Source organism: Pinus tabuliformis, chromosome 7, assembly GCF_031772625.1.
Source record: "Pinus tabuliformis cultivar Carrire ecotype Pingquan chromosome 7, CPIR1, whole genome shotgun sequence".
Classification (NCBI taxonomy): Eukaryota; Viridiplantae; Streptophyta; class Pinopsida; order Pinales; family Pinaceae; genus Pinus; species Pinus tabuliformis.
In genome coordinates, this window is record NC_142293.1 from 720,462,261 (window position 1) to 720,483,600 (window position 21,340).

A 21,340-nucleotide genomic window follows, 5' to 3' on the forward strand; every position below is an offset into this window, starting at 1 on the left:
ACATCTTGTTTGGGAGATTTGAAGGTTTGTGACGTGATTGCTCCAATGGAGAACCAGAATAGTTGTGAGAATGAGGAAAGAAATATTTATTTTGCTCAGCTGTCAGCATCCATGGAATCTATCATAAGTCTGGTTTCCAAGCAAGGAGAAATGATCCTATCTGAGTCGCGAGCCCAGTTTGATCTGCTTGTAGAGTTTAAATTGGAAAGATTAGAGGTGGCGAAAGATTTGTTGAACCTCAAAATGGACAATTTGCATCCTTTGTCTGAATCAGAAGCATCTGGGGTGAATCCTAAGGAGTAGTCTTGTCTGTTAGTTTTCATTTATGCTCTGCAAATATATGGTAGTTATAGGTATGTTTTGGAGGTTATATAAGAATAGCTTGTTAAAATTATTGTTATGGATAGAAAATGTGGGAATTAGCCTTTTTGTATTTTTGAATACAGAAGAAGAAAACTGTGTTAAAATTGTAAAAAATTCTAAAATCCAAACCAAATTGCATTAATATCAAAATCCAAACCAAATAACATTAATATCAAAATCTAAACCAAATTACATTAATATAAAAAATGATGATGATGATACCAAACGGCATTAATATCAGAATCCAAACCAAATTACATTAATATCAAAATCCTAACTAAATTATTAATATCAAAATCCAAACTAGATGAAGATGAAGATGAAGATGCAGACGGTGGGGTCTCCTCATTATAAAGAAAATTATATTTTTAAATGATAAATTTATATTTTTATGTGAAAATCTGGTCAAAATTAATATATTCGAGAGTGGATTTAGAAGTGAAAAAGTGAGGATTTTTCATCATTAAGTAGGGTTTACTTAACATTATACAATTTTTTTATAAAACAATGATAATAATTATTATTATCTAATTTTAAGGTCGCGGCTAATCCAAACACCAAATTGGTGTATGAGACTCCTTTGTTTGTGGGACAAGGGACCCATGATTTGATGATGATGATGATGATGATTTTTGGGTCTCCAAATTATAAAGAAAATTATATTTTTAAATGATAAATTTATATTTTCATGTGAAAATTTGGTCAAAATTAATATATTCGAGAGTGGATTTAGAAGTGAAAAGTGAGGATTTTTCATCATTAAGTAGGGTTGGCTCAACATTATACATTTCTTTTAATAAAACAATGATAATAATTATTATTATCTAATTTTAAGGTCACGTCTAAGCCAGACACCAAATTGGTGTATGAGACTCCTTTGTTTGTGGGACAAGGGACCCACGATTTGACTGCTAAGTCTATGAAGGCATATATACTCTACCCTTCTCTTGACCTCTTAGGAGGAAACACATACTCTTAACCATTAGGCCCACTCAAACTAAATCCTCTTAAGACAAAACACATGCTATTAACCATTAGATCCACTCAAGCTAAATCTAGCCCACTGAAATATTAATAATATTAAAATATGATTAACTATTACCTATAATTAAAAAACATCTTATATCAATAAATAATCAAATCATAACTAATGCAATAAATTAAATAATTAGGAAATATTAATATTAAGGGTCAATTTATACCTCTCAAATTATCAAAATATAAAATTTGTGCAATAAATAAATAATTAGTAGATATTAATAAGCATCAATTTCGATATATAAAATTTAATTATAATTATATTTTAAATTATTATTATTATTATTAATTATTAAAAAATTAATATATAAAATAAATATATATACACAAAAACACTTACAATAATAAAATAACAATAAAAATATAATACTGTAAAAATGGATATCAAGTAGAAACGGAGTCTCACAATTTTTTATTAATTAAAAACAAAAAAAAAGGCATAACTATTACTTAAAATATTTCATGGATATTAACCATGATTCTTCATTATTACAAATTTAGATTTCGAGCTATTCTGAAATTTTATAAAAATTCAACCATGAAGACTCAGGCTCTATCATAACCCTTTATCACAACAGTCATGGGGTGGTTATAGAGAAGCAAAGCTGATCATGTCCATCTGTCGCAGTAATCACCAGGGTAATTATTACGAGTGTCACACGGATACCTGTGGATGCAATCATCCCAAACAGTGCTCTGCAAAGGATGGGTTTCTCTCATCACTTCCCACACTGCGCTGTTACACTTAATCCGGAACCCAGTCCTATCTGCCAAATTCGATCCCCCACCTTAAACCGTCGCTGGGCTTCCATGTAACCCGCTTCATACCAGATCCCACTCACAGAAGTGTTCCCGAAGCGATGCAGCGCCATACCAGTTCGTAGTCAGTTAGTTGCAGGCTCTTCCCGATAGCGTTGATCACACCTCGACCCCCGGGATGGACGCAGAAATGCTGGAAGGCAAGGCTGAAATTAGGAATATAAGGCGTCAAATTCATCTTCAAGGCCTTGATGCATATCATATTGTAGGCGTAGTAGAGCTGCTCCGTTATGGGGAGCACTTTGGGGCCCAAGGTGGCCATGTTCTTCCTCACGGCGCCTCCTGCCACGTCTATGAGTGACGGGCCGAGGAAAACACCAGAGATTCCCTGGTCGTCTTCCTTTACCATCACGCAGTCGTGGGCCTCATCCACGGCGGCCACGTTCGTCCTGACCGTGTGCAAGAGCCTCATCTTTGCGCGAGCTGCGTCGTTGCCTTTGTTGGACAGAAGCAATGCATAGCCACCAACTCTGAAAAGGCACTTGGTGACCATCATGGACTTATTATTGCCCTCATAATGCCCGTTGGCCGTTATGGACCGATTACCAGAGCATAGGAGTCGCGGTAGACCTTAAAAAGGTCCTTCGCCATGTCCACTGCTATGAGGCTGGCGCCGCAACCCATGCCGGAGAGATTGAAGGTCTTCACGTTCTCTTTCATCTTGTAGCGGTTCACGATCCACGCTGTCAGCGACGGCGCCGGCCCGAAAGTGGAGACGTTGACGATGACAATGTCGATCTCCCACGGCTCCACGTACGTCTTCCTGAACAGCTCGTCCAGAACGGTCACCATGCACTCCTCCATCTCCACCCGCGCCTCCTCCAAGGTCGCCACCATTTCATCGTTGAAATAGCTGCGGGGAAGGCACGTCTCTTCCCCCAGGCCCGATCGCCGATATACTCTCCACTGAAAATTCGCATTATCTGCATTTATGGGTTCTTGCACCTAAGAGCGATATCTGGGATGCCAAGCTGATGAACATATTTATTATTTATATATTTAAATTCATTTTAATATTTTAATATTTTGAATCAATATTAATTTTGATTATTATATAAATTATATAGTTAAGAAAATATTTTTAATTTTTAATTTTTTTATTAATATAATATTATCATTCAGGATTAGCTGTTTCTTTTAAATTTTGGAGAAATCTCTAGCAGTTCTGTAAACCTGTACCCAAGTTCTCAACCTATGCAACATAGAAATTTTGGCAATATTTTGGGGCAGAAATTTTGAGAAATCTGAGTTACAACTATCAAGCTTCAAAATTTTGGATGTCTAATTAATTTTTGATGATGCTAAATCCATTTCCACTATCATAAAAAACATTTAAATAATCCTATAATTAGATTTTTTTGCAAAAGATAATGACCTGATTTCAAAGCAAAACTCATCTTAATAAACAACACCAAATATAAACTACTACTTCCCATAAACAATATTGAAAAACAAAAGAAACACAGGCAATTGAAAGAAGTGATTAAAAAATAATTAAAATATAAAATAATAAGTTTGTGTAGAGTTCAATTTTGTTAAATTTTATGTTTAAAGTTCTTGTGGTGGCCCACAAGAAAAATATTAATTAAAATCTAGGTATTTAAATTTGACATTATTAATTAAGATCGAGGTATTTAAATTTGACATTGTTATAAACGTCTCATTATTAAATAAATCCTTCATCTATCAACATTAAAACTAGCTTCAACTTAAAACTAGCTTCAACTTAGATACAACGTAATCTTGAAACAATGCCATTAAACCTATAAAAACTCAGAATAACATTCCTTCAAAAATATAACCGCCTCACCCTCACAAACCTCCTTTAATGTCATTAAATCTATAAAATTTTTTTACCTTTAGTAAGAGAAAAATTCAAAATAACATTCATTCAAAAATATAACAGCTTTAAGTTGGATTATATTATATATATAACAGATTAAAATGTTTATTTGAAAAATATGATACTTTGACCTTTACGTTAAACTCCATCAAAATAACGCCATAGACCTACCTATTATAAACTAAGCTTTCAAATTTTTCTAAATCCCAAATCGTACACTTCTAATTCTACCCTGATCTTTTCGTTAAACTCTCATAAACTAAGCTGCTTTCAAATTTTTCTAAATCCCAAATCGTACACTTCTAATTCTACCCTGATCTTTTCGTTAAACTCTCATAAACTAAGCTTTCCAATTTTTCTAGAAGAATTCTAAATCCCAAATCGTACACTTCTAAGTCCAATGCATGAATTTGAAAAGGAGATGAATGCTTACTCAAAGGTGATGGAGTTTCTCATCTATCAAATACCTTACAAATCACCTTACAAATCAAAGCAGGGTACAACTTTGTAATACTTTAGCTCTCTTTTCTCAAGGCAAAATCATAAACATTCTTCAATCTAAGTCCTTGCTGCACATTTTTTTCAAACCTATATAATTTTCTTCATCTACTTTCATATATCCTTTGAATTTTTCTTCATATTCTTTGAAAAAGGAAATTATTAGAAGGGTAAACCTTTAAAGCATAGAGATCATTAGCATTTGTAAAAAAATATCTATAGTAGTTCTCAACACTCAGTTTATAAGAGCAAGTTATGCCCAACACTGGGTTTATAAGAGCAAGTTATGTAAAAAAAATATTTTTTAGGAATCTAATAATTTCGATGCCTCAAGTTTATCATTAACAAAGCTTAATTTTTTTTAAAGAAACCATGACCTTATAACTCAATTTAGCAGTGTATTCATCTTGAATTTTATTTTTATTCATAACCTATGTCAATGGGTCTAGTTCCTCCCTTATAACTCAATTTAGTAGTGTATTCATCTTAAATTTTATTCATAACCTATGTCAATGGGTCTAGTTCCTCCCTTAAAGTGGTGTGTCCTTTTATGAGGTAGCTAATATAGTTGTCCATTCATTTACTTGATCACCTACTGAATTGAAAAAATTAGTAGATTGTAAACCTTTATTCCAAATACTTGTTGTGGTTACAACTCTTATTTGTTCAACATGAATCCTTTAACTAGTAAATGTCACCAAAACATAAAATAACATCAACTCCAAGCTTCACATCTTCTCCAAATCCAATCTTTCAATCTAAGTGATCCCTAATCATTTAAACTGATGAAACTAATGCTTTCCAATGGTTTGAAGTATTCCTGATAGATTTCTTACAATTCCTAATCCAATCTAAATATGAATATGGAGCAATAAATTTCTATTTTATAATGTTTCTCCATAGCCTTCTTTTGCTCAAAACCTTCCATAAATTTTTATTTGCTATAGATAAACCAAATAGATGCACATTTTTCAAATCTCAACCCCATATTTTCTTGACATAGCTACATTCTTCTATTATATTAAGGGATTGTGATCATTTTCACATTTTCTCGACTAAAGAAAATTGAAATACAACTTCTTAACTAACTTTAAAAGGTGCATTGGAATAAAACCTATTAAAAAATATTAAATGGCCCCATTGTCCACCCATTTAAGCTCAAACTATTGTTTTTTTAAGCATGTGATTATTTTCTATATTTCATCCTTTAAAACCCCCTCAAAGGGAGGGAAGAAAGATGAAATCTTTGAGATTTCATAAATATCTATTGTACTAGCTCCTTAAAGATACTTGAAAATATGTAGTCCTTACATCCACAATCTTAAAGAATTTGTGTACCATATTACCTTCAAAGTTTTTCATTTACAAGATAGTTTTTAAATCCTTTTTCAATGGTTGACATAATTATTAAAAAGCAAAAAAAAAATGTAATTTTATTGCCTTTTTTAATCCAAATGGCTTATCTTTTCATTAGTCATTCTCCTTTTCTCTAAACCAACATTCTTTTTCTCCTTCCTTCTAGCTTTTACGATTTCAATCTATCCTCCTCATCAGATATGCCATTTTCATTTCCTTCAAATAACTCTATAACCTCCTTAATCTCATTAAAATCGTGATTTATTTCTTATCTCTTCTTTGTCGCCTATTCTACTATTGTTGTTTTCACCTTTCTCAAATGTTACAATGAATTGAAGGCATATCAATTACATGTATCTAGACCGATGGGGATGACTAAAATAAGATGTGAGTTTGTTGAACACATGCATCACAAAAAAACGATGGTAATTTGGTAAGTAGTTCTGGAGTGGGACTGGGGGAAGACAATATGTGAATTACGTAAGTAGTTGTGTGTTGGGGATGGTGGTATATGATGTGCATGGTGGGGGGTGGGGAAGGACATTTTGCATTGGGGGGACATTGTGCATGGTGGGAGGCAAGGGAAGACACAATGCATTATGCACATTGTCTCGCCCCACCCCCACCTTATATAATTTTTTTGGTTGCAATGAATTTTTTATGAAGTTTCAATTACTGTCAATCTAAGCTCTTTTTGAGATAAGGCATAATTGGTGTTTCCAAAATGCAAAATACTTGCTCAATTTTCAAGGTGAACTTTCTGGTTGTAAATGAGTCAATATTAGGTTCCAAAATCACAAAACTAGATTTCAAAAATGCAAAATCAATTTTAAAATGCAAAATCATATTGTAAATATACGAGTATAAAAACTCTAATTAGTAAATTTTTCATTGTTTGTTTATTGTCTAAACTCATAATATACTCTAGAAAAATAAGCATAACACATTATACACATATTGAAAATAACAAATGTATAAGATGCATAATTATTGAGTTTCAAAACATTCAATAATACAAATAATTTTTTTTCACATTCTCATTATTTTTTTATTCAATAATTTTCGTTAAACATAGAATATGTATCAAATACCTTACTATTAAAAGTATCAAATACTTTTAATAATCATAAAAACAATAGTATCAAATACTTTTAATAATAATAAAAACCTTCATTTATGGATAATAAATGAATCTTTTAAGCTTGGTAGAAATTTTTAGTCATATTTAATTTCTACATTTCAAAACTTTTAAAATGGGTTTCACATTATGTGAAAATACTCAATTATCATTCATGTCTTCATATTTGTATTATTATCTCAATATATTTACCCAAAATTATTTAATATTAGGGTACAATTTCATAGTTAAATTTGTCATTATTGTGTTTTTCATATATTCCAATGGAATATTAGCACAAAAATATTTTAATACAATAAAAGATAAAAAATTCATAGCATACAATATGTTGGAGTTGTTTTTTTAACACAGTGGGAAAAACTATCATAATTCAGTTTTCAAATCAGTAGTGAGGAAAACCATCATTGGATACTATCCACGAATGCAAGTTGACTCATCACTGTTATTCAAGGAAAATCATGCCACCTGGAATAACCCATTGGTGGTCTGTAAGGGGCTAGGCTTTCACTCATGCCAGATGCATCTAGGTCTTGGGTTGTTAACCTGTTTCCTTATGTCTGAGGAAGACAAGCTCTTAGCCAAGCAGAAGCAGTTTTAAGGCTAAGGCATACTCCAGGCCCAAATATATTGGAGTTGTTAAAAATGCTTATAATACTTTTCATTAATTTTTTTTAATGAAAATAATGTAAAAGATTCAATTTAATACTAAAATTATGAAACATAATTGAATTAGTAAAAGATTTTTTTTATTAAACATATGAAAACAATTCCATATAATATTAAAGTAAAAATTATTAATTGCATAATTTAACATGGTTCTAAGATTTTTATAATCGATCTTACATCATTGACACCACGTGCACTAGACCCATTTGCTATCCTTGGCTTAAGACTAGTCAATCTAAGTTCCACATTTATCCTTTTACTAGCTAACTCATCATGTGAACACCTTAGTTTCTTGATATGTTTGATGTAAAGTAGTTTGAAATATTCCTAGACTACTTCATTTATACTTGGGATTTTATTAACATTGAATTTCATAGAGTGTATCCTCTGGATGAATTTTTCTTTGAATTACTTGAGAGTGAGAGTTTTTTCATCGGGATATTTCAGTGGATATGCTAGCAAACCCCTTATGACTTGAATGTTTGTTGAAACATTTGGAATTTTGTTTAGGAGGCTAAGTGCTTTGCTTCATGCAACTTGCACACTTTAATGTTCAAAATCCATTTATGCATGCAATTTAATATCATTAGATGAACTTAGTATATCAATATGAGTTGGGATTGGAATGGATGGATCCTTCAATTGAATGTTTTGTATTGTTTAGGAATATCACTATGTTGGAAATAATACTGAGGGGGGGGGGAATCAGTATTATCTAGCAATTTACCAAATCTTCCTTATTTGATCTTTTGAAATATTCTTGCATATCAGTACCATAAAACAATGAGCATGAATAAAGAAAATAGACAGTCACACCAAAGAACACAAGATGTAAGGTGGAAACCCAATGCGGGAGAAAAACCACCTGCTGCAATAATGTCTCTATCTTCTTTCAAGAAATTCTTTTTACAATGATTTTGTACTGGTGCAGTCCTTTACCAGCACGCAGGCTGCAACCTGCAAAGAGCTACAACTCTTTCTTGTTTTCCAGACTTCTCCTGGAAGGGAGCTACAACCCCCTACTTCTTTTCAAAATGATCAACAAGTATACAACAGATACAGTCTACTACAGATATCAGATCAGTAATTACAGAAACAACCCAGAACACCTTATGAACAGAAATATACAGTTAACAGATCATCTTGAGACAGGGGCGCATGTTTTCTTTCTGTGGCCTGCGACTGGACGCAGTATACCTTATGCTGTTCTGCGTGCAGACGCACTGTTCCTTTTGCTTGTCTGCGACCGACGCACACATCAACACTATCGCGCCGCGTCTTTCGCTTCAGAGACGCACCCAATACCACAGTCGCGCCGCGTCCTTCGCTTCAGAGACGCACCTGATCCTTTACTGTACTGCGTCCCGGCGCACTTTCCCTTCACTGAATCTGCGTCCCTTTAGATATAGAAGATAAGAGGACTTCAGAACCAACCCAAACACTCAGATCCACAGATCTGATCATGCGCCATATAGATCGTAGTCCATTAGAATATTTACCCTTAAAGATATGGACTAGATCACACCAAGAGATGATCAACCAAGATGATGCCTAATCCAAATGAACTCCTTTGCTTTATATAGGCAAGCTTCTCCCCAAAGCGAGGAACAATACCACGAGCCGACACCAGAGAAACACGCAACCGTCGGCTAGATACCACACAAGAAGCCCCCACGAGTTTTTCTCTACCTTGAAATATGTGCACTGGGCGGACGCACCTTCTGAACGGCTGGCCGGCGTCCCTAGACGCGGGTTCTGTATGGAATACCTGCGGGGACGCGCTTGCTAAACAAAATTTCCTGCGTCCTTCTTGATTTACCACCTGAAGGCGTTTGCCATCAAGTACAACACCTGAATCATAATGCCAACAAACTCCCCCTTTGGACTTGATGGCAACCACATAAACTTTCAGCTTCATCATTCTCCCCCTTTGACATCAAGAGCAAAGGGTATGCTCCCCCTATGCTCATGCTTCTCCAGAATTGTAACCAGAAATCCATCATGAAGAAGACAGAGACATATTGCAGCTATTTCCAAGATCTCCTTCTCCATAATGCCAACAATGCATTATGTGCTCCCCCTGAGCCTATACCATCAATAGGAAGATGGTCATCAGTGAGATGATGCATCAACAACCCCCAGCTTTTGCCTGAGGTATTCAAAAGTGTCCCTGGGCAACGGTTTGGTGAAAATATCAGCAACTTGTTCCTTAGAAGGAACATACTCCAACTTGACCTTCTGTTCAAGTACTTGTTCCCGGAGAAAATGGTACTTGATTGGTATGTGCTTGGTTTTTGAATGCATAACCGGATTCTTTGAGATGCTGATTGCACTTGTGTTGTCACATAAGATAGGAATAGGAGGTGTACAAGTGATTTGATAATCCTGCAAAGTCTGCATCATCCAAAGAAGTTGGGTGCAACAAGATGCAGCCGCAACATATTCCGCTTCAGCTGTAGACAAGGCAATTGAACTCTGTTTCTTGCTGAACCAAGATACCAGTCTAGAACCCATAAAGAATGCACCACCACTTGTGCTTTTCCTGTCATCCACGCTTCCGGCCCAATCTGCATCTGTATAAGCATGAAGAGTGAGATCTGGATCTCTAGGATACCATAGGCCATAATTTTGAGTCCCTTGAAGATATTTGAAGATTCTCTTTACTGCTTGAAGATGAGTCTCCTTTGGATTTGCCTGAAACCTTCCAACTATTCCAACTGCATGCATGATGTCTGGTCGGGTACCTGTCAAATATAGTAGACTTCCAATCATAGATCTGTAGGTTGGTTGATGAACTGCTGCAGATTCGTCATTTGCACTGAGACTGCATCCTGTGACCATGGGTGTACATACTGGTTTTGCATCTTCCATGCCATATTTCTTCAAAATCTGCTTGAGATACTTGGTTTGAGATAAAAGGATTCCTCCTTTCTTTTGTTGGATTTGCAAACCAAGAAAGTATGTCAGTTCTCCTAGCAAGGACATCTCAAATTCTTTCTGCATGACTGAGGCAAAGCTTTGACTCATAGCTTCTTCATTACTGCCAAAAATAATGTCATCTACATACACAACAAGTATTAGTAATTTGTCATTTTCAACTTTTATATAAAGATTGCTATCTGCTGAACCTTTTGAGAAGCCTTGTTGATGAAGATATTTGTCCAACCGGTAGTACCAAGCCCTTGGAGCTTGTTTGAGACCATAGAGAGCCTTTTTTAATCGGCATACAAGATTTGGATCGTTTCCAAGAATGAAACCATCTGGCTGTTCAATGTACACTTCTTCATCCAAGTCTCCATTCAGAAAAGCTGATTTCACATCCATTTGAAATACTTTGAAGTTCTGACAACTTGAGAGAGCAAGAAACATTCGGATGGCCTCAAGTCTTGCAACAGGAGCAAAAGTTTCTTCAAAGTCTATTCCTTCTTGCTGTGCATACCCTTTACAAACAAGTCTGGCTTTGTTTCTAATTACTTCTCCATTTTCATTCAATTTATTTTTGAACACCCATTTTGTTCCGATAACATTCTTATCCTTTGGTCTAGGAACCAGCTCCCAAGTATTGTTCTTTTCGATTTGCTCAAGTTCTTCATCCATTGCTTTCACCCAACATTCATCTTTGCATGCTTCTTTCACATTTTGTGGTTCAGTAGAGGAGAGTAATGCCAAATAACTTGAAGCTTCTGCAACTGTTCTTCTAGTTTGTATACCTGCTTCCTTTTGTCCCATGATCTGAGATTCTGGATGGTTCTTTTGAACATATCTGGATGGAGTCTTTTCTTCTATTCTTGTTCTTTCTTCTGCTTCTTCGTGAGGTCCGTCTTGAAATTGTTCTTGCGGTTCTTCTTCTTCATCATTCTGTCTTTGAGGGTAGCTTTCATCTTCTTCAATGTCTTCACGATGTATTTGCCTAGGAATGTATCCTTTCTCATCAACCACTACATCAATGCTTTCAACAATTCTGCCAAGTCTTTTATTGTAGCATTTGTATGCTTTGCTATGTGGAGAGTAGCCAAGAAGAATTCCTTCATCTGCTCTAGGATCAAGTTTGCCAAGCTGCTCCTCAGTATTTTTGATATAGCATTTGCTCCCAAAGATTTTGAAGTGCTTTACTGAAGGAGTTTTACCACTCCAGAGCTCATGAGGAGTTTGAGTGTTGTTCACTCGAACATTTGTCTTGTTGAGAATAATAACTGCCGCATGTGCAGCTTCACCCCAGAAGGTTGCAGGAGTTCCTGATTCATCAAGCATAGCACGAGCCATTTGCTGGACTGTTCTGTTCATTCTTTCCACTACTCCATTTTGCTGAGGAGTTCTAGCTGTAGAAAATTCTCTCCTTATTCCATGTTCATCACAGAAATCGAAAAATTCATTTGAAGTAAATTCTCCACCTCTGTCGGATCTGAGGCACTTAATCTTGTGACCTGATTCATTTTCAGCCAAGGCTTTGAAGGATTTGAATTTTTCGAAAGCTTCATCTTTGTGCTTCATAAGTCCCAACCAAACAAACCTGGAGAAATCGTCAATAAATAATATCAAGTATTCCTCTCCTCTAGGTGTTCTTTTTCTGAAAGGTCCACATACATCTGTATGTACTAGCTCCAGAGGCATACTGGCTGATCCTTCTTTCTCTGGAAAGTTAGTTCTAGTCTGTTTTCCAAACTGACATGATCTGCACATGGTGTTGTCAGGAATTTTGATATCTGGAAGATCGCGAACTGCCTGATATTTGCAAGCTTTCCTTATTTGTGAGAAACTTAGATGTCCCAATCTTCGATGCCATAACCAGTGCTCTTCATCCTTGCTTAAATAGCATTGTTGTTGTTCTTCATAAAAAATGTATAGATTATTTGAAGTTCTTTTTCCTTTGAGAACTGTTTTACCTGTATCAAGATCACGAACAAGACATCCATTTGATCTGAATATAACCTCGGTTCTTTGATCACACATCTGGCTTACACTTAGAAGATTATGCTTTAGTCCATCAACAAACAAAACATTTCCAGCCTTAACATCTTCTTTTAAAGGAGCAATACCTTTTCCTTTTATAGTTGCAGGAGTATCATTTCCAAAAGAGACTTTCTTTCCCTTTTCTAAATTAGAATAAGATTCAAGTTTTTCTTTATCACCTGTCATGTGCTTTGAACATCCACTGTCAATGTACCATAGATTTTCTTGTCCTTCTGCATAGAATGCTATCCCACATCTTTCTGTTTGAGGTTCCTTTATTTTCCATGTTTTGGTGCCTGAGGTTTGTTCCCTTTTTTGTTCTTGTACCTTTCTTTCCGGAAACCTGCTTCTGCATTCAACATCTTCATGTCCAAAATTATTGCAAATAGAGCATTCAACTTCATTTTCAAGAGCTGAAAAATTGTTATAGGTCCTTTTTGTATTCCCTGTCATGCTTCTTTGTTTTTGAGCTTCCCTAGTCATGATTGTTTTATACGCAACACATTGGGCTGCTTTGTGACCAAAGTTATGGCAAGAAAAGCATTGTCCATTGAAGAAGTTTCTGCGATTATTGAATCTACCAGCCGACTGATTGTAATTTCTATTTTCATCTATTCTTGAACCAAATTGAGAAGGTTTTACCTGTGGCTGGTTGTGGCTTTTGTTCACCCTTAAGCTGGATTGCCCCTGATAGTTTGAAGTTTGTCCCTGCTTTACCTGATGATCTTCCTTGTGTTCTTGCTCATTTCTTCTTGCGGCATCAAGATAACTTTTTGAAGTGGAAGCTTGAGAAGTTTCTCCATTGTAGCCCAGACCTGTCTTATTTAGAGGAGATCGCTGCACACTGATAATCTCATTCAACGTTTCAGATCCTTTGACAAACTTGAGATTAATAGTTTTTGTTTTCTCAATTTCTTTTCTAAGACCAACAATTTCACCTTCTAATTTTTCAAGATGTTTTTCCTTTTCATCAATCTGAAATTGTAGAGTATCAATAATCATGTTCTTTTCTTCTATACATCTCTTGAGTCTAGTAATTTCATCATAAAGGTTATCCACATCTATAGCATCCTCATAATTGTCATCTTCAAATGCCATTAACAATCTATATTTGTTACCTTGTTCATCTTCATCACTGTTTGATAAGCCATCGCTATCTTCATGGGTGTAGTAGCTTTTCTTATTTGTACCCTGTTTCTTGTTCCATTAACTGGTTCCTTTCCTTTATCCTTATAAGAGCATTTTGCAGCATAATGACCTACTCTTCCACAAGCAAAACATTTGAAAGGTAGCTTACCTCTGAACCTTCCAGAACCCCTTTGAAGATTTCTGACAAAGTTTGATTCTTCTTCCTCTTCTTCTGGAACATGACATGCTTCATAGTGATCTTCTTTGCCTGATGCTTTAAAAGCAGCTTCCCTTCTATCTGATGGACCTCCCTTTCTCATTTCATAAGCAGTTAGAATTCCATGCAGCTGAGACATAGTGAGAACACGGAGATTTTCCTTTTCTTCTACTGCAGATACTTTAGATTCAAACTTGGGAGATAAAGATCTTAGAATCTTTTGAACTACTATAGTCTCTTTTATTTCTTCACCCAAATTTTTCATACAATTAACAATCTCATCTACTCGAAGAAAATAATTAGCCACACTTTCATCATTATACATCTTGAGAGTCTCATATTGAATCCTGAGAGTTTGAAGTTTAGCTTCTTTTACCTGTTCATCTCCTTCATAGCTAGTGATCATTTTGTCCCATATCTCTTTTGCTGATTTGAAGTGCATGACCTTCATGAACTCTGTTTGAGATATACTTCCTAATAGAGTGCTGACTGCTTTTGCATTTGTTTCATACTGCTTTTTCTCAGCTGGATCTGTAGGAGTAACTGAAGGAAAGGCATAGCCTGATTCTACAATGTTCCAAACTTCTGTACCAAGAGATTGAAGATATGCAGTAACTCTTACCTTCCAATAATTGAAGTTTGTTCCATCGAAGACGGGTGGCCTGATTGATGCTTCTCTCTCGTAGTTGCTCATGATGAACGATCTACCTTCAAGCGATCAAGCTGTTCTGAAGGACCTGCTCTGATACCAATTGTTGGAAATAATACTGAGGGGGGGGGGGAATCAGTATTATCTAGCAATTTACCAAATCTTCCTTATTTGATCTTTTGAAATATTCTTGCATATCAGTACCATAAAACAATGAGCATGAATAAAGAAAATAGACAGTCACACCAAAGAACACAAGATGTAAGGTGGAAACCCAACGCGGGAGAAAAACCACCTGCTGCAATAATGTCTCTATCTTCTTTCAAGAAATTCTTTTTACAATGATTTTGTACTGGTGCAGTCCTTTACCAGCACGCAGGCTGCAACCTGCAAAGAGCTACAACTCTTTCTTGTTTTCCAGACTTCTCCTGGAAGGGAGCTACAACCCCCTACTTCTTTTCAAAATGATCAACAAGTATACAACAGATACAGTCTACTACAGATATCAGATCAGTAATTACAGAAACAACCCAGAACACCTTATGAACAGAAATATACAGTTAACAGATCATCTTGAGACAGGGGCGCATGTTTTCTTTCTGTGGCCTGCGACTGGACGCAGTATACCTTATGCTGTTCTGCGTGCAGACGCACTGTTCCTTTTGCTTGTCTGCGACCGACGCACACATCAACACTATCGCGCCGCGTCTTTCGCTTCAGAGACGCACCCAATACCACAGTCGCGCCGCGTCCTTCGCTTCAGAGACGCACCTGATCCTTTACTGTACTGCGTCCCGGCGCACTTTCCCTTCACTGAATCTGCGTCCCTTTAGATATAGAAGATAAGAGGACTTCAGAACCAACCCAAACACTCAGATCCACAGATCTGATCATGCGCCATATAGATCGTAGTCCATTAGAAGATTTACCCTTAAAGATATGGACTAGATCACACCAAGAGATGATCAACCAAGATGATGCCTAATCCAAATGAACTCCTTTGCTTTATATAGGCAAGCTTCTCCCCAAAGCGAGGAACAATACCACGAGCCGACGCCAGAGAAACACGCAACCGTCGGCTAGATACCACACAAGAAGCCCCCACGAGTTTTTCTCTACCTTGAAATATGTGCACTGGGCGGACGCACCTTCTGAACGGCTGGCCGGCGTCCCTAGACGCGGGTTCTGTATGGAATACCTGCGGGGACGCGCTTGCTAAACAAAATTTCCTGCGTCCTTCTTGATTTACCACCTGAAGGCGTTTGCCATCAAGTACAACACCTGAATCATAATGCCAACACACTATATGATGTCAACTATCTTCTCACCAACTTAATGGTTGAATTATATCACTAAATCCAAAGGGGTGCATGTGCCATTGAGAGTGGTGAAATACACATTCACCAAATAGATAAGATTATCTTGTAGTGTCATGGCTTTTCTTATAAGTGTAATTTAACCCTCCATATAAGATTATGATTCCTAAGTTGTTCTTTCAACTCATCATTTTCTTTACTCATGGCTAAGAGTTGGTATGCCATTTATTCAACTTTGCATAGGAAAACTAAGAAAATGAGACCCTTGATGCTCATATTGCTAGAAGATGTGCATTGTCCGCATTCTAGAATCATACATTCTTCAATTATTTGGACCTCCATTTTCTACTTTTCATTTCACTTCTTGTTAAAAGACACCCTTTAGAAATTGTGAAGCATGTAGTTGAATCCAAAGGTGTCAACCTAACACTTTTCTTTTTTGTTGGACTTAGGATTCATTAACTTCTCTATGAAACAATATTTTAACTCAATTGCATTGGTTATTACTTCCACTATGGCACCCTCATACCATTTACTCTAAACAATAGCCTTAGGTGTGATTTTCCCATCACATAATAAAAGATGGCTGTTATGTATTTTGACAAAATTCTTCTCCTTCGAACACTCCTTGGGAATTGAGCATCTAGATTCTTCAATAATTTGAATGCCACCTAGCCCAACTTCTTTCATGTCGCCAAGCTCCTAGCACATAAGTTGAAATGTTGACCATAGAGGTTTATTTTCCAATCTTGGATCTTTTCTCCTATTACGTAGTGACTGTAATTAATATGGTGCAAATGCCATAAGGATATAAAATTATGGCCTTGAATCTATAAGGGTGAAGTTGCAAGAATTTATATGCACTTTATCCCCTCTTCCACCTCTGCATAATCCAAATCTCTTATGTATAATTTTTCCTACTTGTTTATCTTATGGAAAAACTTATAAACCAAGGATTTGGATACAATTATTTTTTCAACTACTTAATGAAAGTTATCGACTTTGATTGGCTCTAAGTAGAGACCATATGTCTCAAACTTGAGGGATGTAGAAATTCCCACTGTAGATCAACAGATTATGCAATATACTAAAACACAATACAAGATCTACTTCTACAACACTTTGCGGAAGCTTAATCAATTTGAGCACGATCAATGAGAACACATATAACTGAGAATGAGTAGCAATCCACATAACACAGAAGAAATAACCCAAGGAAAGCCTCAGCCTAAAACCCCAACTCTGTATTATCATACAAGTGGAAATATAGTCCGGATTACAAAAAGAATCAGCTCTCAAGCTATCCTGCTCTCTCTGCAACCCCTCTGCTGCTCATAGATAGTCAAAGGCCTCTCTCAAACCTTCTCCTCTGCCCTCCAAGCCTCCTATTTCTTTTCACAATTTTCCTTTGGGTCCAGTGCAACCACTTGTGTGAATTGGCCTCTTCACACACTCACTAACCTCTGATCCAACTGTGCAATCCTAAAGGAGATAAATCCTTCTCCATGGAGGAGCTTCCTTTATAGGAAAAATCCATCCAACTGATAGTACATTGTCCCTCCTCTAATCTCAACTGGGTCTCTGTCTGAACTGACATGCATGAGTTATTCATGAGAGAATATTCAATTATCTGAAGAACAATAGTTATATGCAAGTATGCATTAACTAACTGAACTCACATTAATTTAAACAAATTGGTTAAATAAATCTAACTAGACTTGACTCAGTTAACTGAGCCAACTAACTACTACTCAAATTAGAACTCATCCTTATCTCTTTAACTGATGGATAAATTCCTCAATTAATGGAGAAATTATTGCATGTCCTCAAATAGACTTCATGTTTGATTTTTCACAACTAATTAACTCATGGTGAATTAATTAATCTATTTTCAAGCAGCTGTTAAGTTCAAATTCGAATTTTACTTCCTATTTTTAGTCCAGGGACTGACTAAAATAGGAATCCATCCCGAACTGCTAGAAATAGCAATGCTATTTTTAGCACTTCCATTTTTCATTCCCTGTTGCTCAATCCAGCACTAGTATTTATAACAGTGCTATTTTTAGCATTCCTTGTTGCTATTTTCAACAAGGGATAATTTCACCCCATGTGCTAAGATGAAGATCTAATAGCCTTAAATTTTTATAGGCAAGTTTGTGTAGAGTTCTTTCTTTCTTTTTGTCATTGTCATTGTTTCCCCGTAGTAATGAGGTCTAAAATTCTATCTCTTGGATTAGCAATCAAGCTAGTGTGCACTTGGGAAAAATGTGAGGACTAGTGGACACCTTGTATACCCTAATGTAGCAACTTCTTTCCAATAAGTACCACTCCCCAATATTCTTAAACATCTTAATGAATTCTAGTGAGAAATGTGGGAACTTCTTACAATGGTTCCACCCATATATAGGGGATAGGAAAAAGTCACCTATGGTGGGATGTTCATGCACATATATGGTTATCTAAAAGCCTTAAAACTAGAGTGTACTTGTGCAAAGGTAGGTTTCCAAGTGGGTTAAAAGGTAGAGAAATTTGTGTAGCTACACATGCAATCCATAAGGTAGGATGCCATGTAAAATTTGGTTGTGATTTTTGTCTAATGGTTTTAGCTTCTCAATGTATTGAGCAAGGATTTTGGATATTAGGTCGACCTAGTTAACTATCGTTTGATATCTGAGCACATGATGCATGATTGGGATCCATCTTAGCCATATGAACCAGGTGTCCAATCTCTAATACAAGTGGTTCATGAGTGTTGATATGTCTTGTATTTCCTCTTGTTAGTTCCTAATCAAGTACACTTTCCTTACATTTGTTTGAAAGGATTTGGTTAGGAGCCACAATTATTTACAATGTTATGGACATCACGTAATCTCCCAAATTCTTGCAAACACCCTATGCTTATGGGCATTATGGGATAGAAAAACATTTGTATCCTTTTAATAGAAGCAATGTTTAACTACCTAATCACATCATATTTCCATGATTTCCATGAGAGGTTGGTAGCATTTTCATTCTCAATTAGACCCTATAACATGTATCTATATGGAAATAACTCTTATATGGTCATCACCTTGTGGAGACATGAAATTTTGAATTTAAAATATCTATGTTCTCCTTATCATTTATTATTGGGACCTTTGGAGGGTTGGAATCATTTTACATGTGATAGAGGGAGCAATAGATGGCACTTTAGGTAATGTTCGGTAATGACATTGTGTTTGTGAAAAAACTCTCTAGGTTTAATGATAGTCCTTTCTTCCATTTTTCCATAATTATCAAAGGCACAAGTTAAATTATTAAAAGAATACAAGTTGATTAACAATAAACAACTTATGCAATTCAAAATCAGACAACTTTATTTCTTTGCACCACTTACAACATAATCATCATTTGTTATATCAAGAGTACAAATTAAATTGCATGTAAAACTTATGTCTATTGAGTTATTTCTTCTTGAAAACTTTTAAGAAATGCATAATCTTAATCCTTTTGGCATATTAAACTAAGCACACAATCCAAAATTATTCAAAATGAATGTGAATAAATCAAAATTAATAGTTGCAATGTAGCATAATCCTTTCCTCTACCACTAATTAATTGATTAAGGCAGTGTGGGGTGCATGTTTTGTCATTATTTGAGAATGATCTATTTTCGCAAAAATTTCCACAATCTATCGTTATTCCCACCTTCACACATGCTTCCTCTACACATTTGCATTCCACACAATGAAATCCACCTCCATGCTCTACACTCCACACCTCTGCATTTCACACAATGAAATCCACCTCCACACTCTGTACAATCAAAGGTTCCTCCACACCTACGAAGAAACATGATAACACAACTAAGAAAAAGAAGAATCATGATAAACTGGGACCTTTTAAGGAAGTCATCGACTGGTGGTGGAAATCACGCACATTAGGATTTTAGAACAACTGAGGTCATGTGTTTAATTTATTAGTTATGGACTTTAGCATCTTGGACTCCTTAGGAAATTCCACGTCACTGTCATCTCTTCATCTAAAGGAGAATTATATTATTGATATTATTAGGTTTGTTTTATTTGCGCTTATATGAGAATGGTACTAGTTCCCACTTCTAGCTAGCCTCCACATATTTGATGTGCACATATAAACTAAGTGCATAGAAAGATTTCTTTGTGCTTTCTCCGCACTCTTGCACCTCCACACTCTGCAAAATGCAATGTGAAATTCTTGTTTTCTTGTACAATACTTATAATATTAATTTATTTTCTTGTATACAAATAATAATTTCAACAAATCCTTCATTGCCATGAAATATCCGAAGACTACAAATTCATTTTCCCTTTCATTGTTTGTACCAATTTATGAATTGTTTCTCTTGAATCTCAATAGCTACCAACAAACTAACTCTATAAACACATCTATTCACCCTCACTTACGGCTGCTAGAATTATACAAGGGAAAGGAGAAAACCAGCATCACCACCACCGACCACTCTCTTCTGCAATGTTGCATATCTCCACATGAATTTCCACATATTACATATTAATTAATTAATTAGCAGTTTCTATTTGGAAATGAAGAGGTGCGAAAAAATCTTTCATTGTGCGCACTGTGGAAATTTTGCGGAGTGCGGATGTGTGGATGAAGCTATGCAAAAGTGGCTTCATTATGTAGAGTACAGAGATGCAGAGGAAAGTTATTTGAAATTGGCTTTCATTATGCAGGGTATGAAGGTGCAAAGGCACAAATAAAAACATAGTGCAGAAATGTAGGAATTCTTGAATAACGAAAAAATGCAAGCCCTGAATAAAGAGGCACAACCTTAATGAATTAATCAATCTTAATTACTTAATTAATAGCTGCAACACAACATAGTTCTTTCCTCTTTGTGTGAGGTCCACTTTTTGTCGTTATTAAAGAATGCTTCATTTCCATAATTTTTCCATAATTTATCATATCACGAGTGTAATAGATTGTTGGATTTCATTGTGGGAATGTGGAAAAAAAAGTGTGGAGTGTGAAGCCACCTCTGCGCTCCACACAATGAAAGCTAGGGAGACTTGCACGCTAAGAAGAATCAAGATGGTTGAATCAATGCTTGACATACAACGACTGAATGCTAAAACCCATAAAAATAAAAGAGATAAAATTTGAGATTTCCAACATTAAAGGAGATGCTGACATTATGTGAGCATGATAAAAAATTGGAAATATTATTTTGTATAAAGCAGTCACAAATATAAACTTAGATTTTTGTTCTCATAGTAGCATATAGTTGTGGCTTTATGGTGTCGTGTACACTAACCTCATGAACTTTGATTGTGTAAAGGAAGAAATATTTAGAATATCAATATTTATGGTTATTCAAGAA

General features: G+C 35.6%; 1 pseudogene; it reads right to left on the reverse strand.

The window, feature by feature from the left end:
* Window positions 1-2,010: 2,010 nt before the first annotated feature.
* Window positions 2,011-21,340, reverse strand: part of LOC149249560 (3-ketoacyl-CoA synthase 9 pseudogene) — a 43,099-nt pseudogene continuing 23,769 nt past the window's right edge.